Genomic DNA, 3,855 nt, shown 5'->3' with positions numbered 1-3,855 from the left:
TTTATTATTTACTGCTAGCAGCACAGGGGAGCTGCAGGATCCCCAATGTCTCAACTCCACAAGGCCCCTGAGGTCTCTGTCCCAACCCTCCTCGTCCCTTCTCAGGCTCCCAGACCCCAAGAAGGACAGATTCCTGCAGCTTTAGCACAACTCAGGTCTGTGCAGAAGACATTGGTCACCTGATCACCGAAGCGTAAGTCAGGTTGAAGGGTTTTGTTGAAATTTCTGTTCGGAGCCTCCAAATTCAAGTTCATTTGACAATTTGAGCAATTCAGAGCAATTCTTCAGTGTTTTCTTTTTTTCCTATTCAACAAAACACTATATTCAGAATAAACCCATCCTCTATCAATTTTTATGACCAGTAATTGATACGGTTCAATACGATGAATTCTACTTTCCTAAAATGTACTAGTGTGTCGTGTGTTGGGATTACATTTTCTCTCTTGGTCTTGTTTTTAATTCATTTTACATAGCACTTGATAGTTATAAAATATAACTTATGATGTTCAGCAAAACTGAAAAAGATAAAAATGGTCAAACCGGGGCACCTGGTAGCGCAGTTAAGCATCTGATTCTTGGTTTTGGCTCAGGTCCTGATCTCAGGGTCATGAGATAAAGCCCCACGTCAGGCTCTGCGCTCAGCACAGAGTCTGCTTGGAATTATGTCTCCCTCCGCCCCTCCTGCTGCTTGCACACACACACACACACACACTCTCTCCCTCAAATAAATAGATAAATCTTTAAAAAACCATGACCTGGGGCGCCTGGGTGGCTCAGATGGTTAAGCGTCTGCCTTCGGCTCAGGTCATGATCCCAGAGTCCTGGGATCGAGCCCCGCATCGGGCTTCCTGCTTGGCGGGGAGCCTGCTTCTCCCTCTCCCTCTCCTGTTCCCCCTGCTTGTGCTCTCTCACTCTCTCTATAAAATAAATAAATAAAATCTTTAAAAAAAAAAAGATATTAAAAAAACCGTGACCTAACCACTGGAAGATAATACCATTAAAGTTTGGTATAACCATCCAGTCTTATTTTTCTTACCACCCAAACTTGGGAATTTATACCTTCACAGGTATGTATTTATATATAAAACTATAATTCTGTAAAGGGGTCTCTTACCATTTTTCCATGATCACAAATGGGGGTCTGCTTTATCCTTTTTTGCTGTATATTCTGACTTAGAAAACAAACCTTTATTGATATACCATGGAGGATTATAGAAACTGCTAATTTATTTCTTTGAATTTAGTTACCAAAAATAAATAAAAGAAAAGGAGACACAGAAAGAGACTGAAAAATATGAGCTCTCGTGTCATGTTCAGGTTTGCCCCTACAATTATATGTGTGAGTGTGTCTGTTGCTTTATGTGCAAAATTACACTGGAGTTACAAGTGGGATCCTCATTCAGCCAGACAGTTTACCTAAGCCCTCAGTTCTCACCAAGCCTTAAGCTCTGTAAATTCTATATACTTAGGTGGTTCCTTTTCATAGTTTAATCATTTAGCATTTGGGAAGTTTCACTGCAGTTTATAATCAGTGTCTCCATGAATCCCTCACCAAAATTCTAATGTATCTCCAGCCATAATTTTTGGCTCTAAATCAAAACCACCTGAAAGCTGTCCAGCTTAGGTACCACCTCCAAATCCCACATTTCACTGGCCATGTCAGCATAGGATACTGTTCATCAGTTACAAACAACTGTGACCCAGTAGGTCATCAGACCTTTATGATGAAAAGGGTTGCATGTGTAAAAGAACTTACTTTCAGTTCTGTCAATATATGAATATACATATATATATGTATATATATATATAGACACACATGTATATATTTATATACATACTATATGTATACATATACATTATGTATATTACATGTATACATTACATATACACATTGTATTTATACATATTGTATTATAATGTTATATATACATACACATATATATATACACACATATATACATATATACACATAAACTAAAACCCTAAACTTCTAGCAATCTTCCCCATTCTTTTCATAATTATTTGTTGGGAGGTTTAACTACTATTTATCAAAGGAACATAGCCTAGAACAACAATTTCTTTTTTTGAGACTCAACTAATAATAGCTCATACTTACTGCAGCAGCTTCCCCCAGAAGGATCCCCAAGCTCTCAGCAGAATACATACATAGAATTAGCATCACTCACCCAGCAGAGGGAAGCATGTGGAATCCAACAGCCATTCTTCACCTGCCATGTTACAAAGCCCAGCACAGTAGGATTTAAGAGCATGATCAAAGAGTAACTTTTCTAACTGAATCTCTAGGGGAATATAGGGTGACAGTATAATTACCCCAGTTAGAATTTAGCCAGGCACAGAATTAACACCACCTCTACTCTTGTAGGAACAAAGAGACAGGAGAGGACCCGAAGGTCTTTAATGGCCAAAAGAGGTCAAGCCCTCAGTTTTATATCTCACCCCAGAGACACATGAGATATTTCCCCCCTGACCAGAATGCCATCCAAGGCTGTCCCTTCTATTTTTTAACTAGACTGAAGAAAATAGTCATTATTTTAATAGTGTATTGCACTTATGTTGCCAAGGCTACCTCGAGACCTCAAGGCCTACCGCCTAGGCAGGTAATCACAGTGGAAAAGACAGTTTGGTCCCTCCTGCCACAGTCATGGAAAGAGAAATGCCTTTGTCTGCAGGAAAGTCATCATGTTTCAAGGAAGAAGACGCGAGGGATAAAGAGATCCCCTTAAAAGTGAAGATTTTATTTATCTGGCTGTACTGACATGAATTTAAAACCCCTGACATTGAAAGCCTTGACATATTTTGAGGGGGAACAGTCCCCAAGATTTTCCTTATTCTCACCTCCAATGGCAGCAGAAACTATAGGCCAGGCCAGGAATCTCTCTCTCCTCCTCACATGTTTGTCCTTTATGTTCATCCCCATCTCAGGGTCCGTCAAGGTCACTGTGAGGGTCCGAAGGCCAGAGAAGCTGTAGATTCAGCCCCGTGCCTCCCTGGGCTTTGTAGCTCTGTGGACACACACAGAAAAGCACACAGCTTTCCCAGAACTCTTTTGTAGGCTGTTTTACGAAAGTTGATCAAAAGTTCTCAAGTGTTCGTCCGCCCTTAATTAGCAGCATCTTGGGTCCTTCCACCAAGAGGCAGGACGCACCCGTGCCCTCAAGAAAAGCAGGCTAGATCTGGGCATTTTCTTCCTTTATACCAGGAAGGTTTGAGGAATAATTTTACAATTAGGTAACATTAAGAATGATGAAAGCTAGAGAGTGGGAAGCAGCCAGAATTAATTACTTACTTGAGGGTCTGCTCAGGCTGTTTTGGCAGTATTCATGCTGATTTTATTATGGCAGATTAACCCTTGGTATCCAACGCCAGGGCACAACACAGCCGCAGACTTGGGGCCTCTGTTCCTCCCCATCACCTCTTCCTCCTGTCCAGCTCTGCTCCTGAGCAGTGGCAGTTCCTTGCATTTTCTCTCTCTTATTTGTTTTATCCGTCTGATCACTACGTGCACATGCTAGTTCTTGAAATAAAGCTGCATTTGGAGAACATTATGGTTGTACCTTCCAGCTGTCTGTCTCTCTTCAGCTCCCTGAAGGCAGTTCACATAGGTCTGCCCCAGACTGGGTGGGTAAGTGTCTGCACAAATGAACGTCTGGTGTCCAAAAGTCAGTAACGACTGCTACTCCTTCACCTAACACTTATTTAAGAAACGTGTACTAAATACCTTATTAGGCACAGGGAGTTCTTTTAGGGTTATGAGAAACATAACGATGTTTAAGACATCAAAATCTTATCTATAAAGAGAGATATTAATTCAAATACTCTTTTATACGGTGTTTT

The 3,855-nt window shown here is 40.9% G+C and overlaps 1 long non-coding RNA gene across 1 annotated transcript; it reads right to left on the bottom strand.

The window, feature by feature from the left end:
* Positions 1–2,185: 2,185 nt before the first annotated feature.
* LOC116634648 lies at positions 2,186–3,018 on the bottom strand. Its single transcript, XR_004300013.1, has 2 exons — positions 2,857–3,018; positions 2,186–2,228 (listed from the first exon to the last, which is right to left on the bottom strand). It is a non-coding gene; the product is annotated as an uncharacterized LOC116634648 (long non-coding RNA).
* Between the last annotated feature and the right edge of the window lie 837 nt (positions 3,019–3,855).

The sequence above is a fragment of the Phoca vitulina genome, unplaced genomic scaffold (genome assembly GCF_004348235.1).
Source record: "Phoca vitulina isolate PV1807 unplaced genomic scaffold, GSC_HSeal_1.0 scaffold9, whole genome shotgun sequence".
NCBI lineage: Eukaryota > Metazoa > Chordata > Mammalia > Carnivora > Phocidae > Phoca > Phoca vitulina.
The sequence above is the reverse complement of the archived record's forward strand: the minus strand, read 5'-3'. Positions and strand labels throughout refer to the sequence as shown.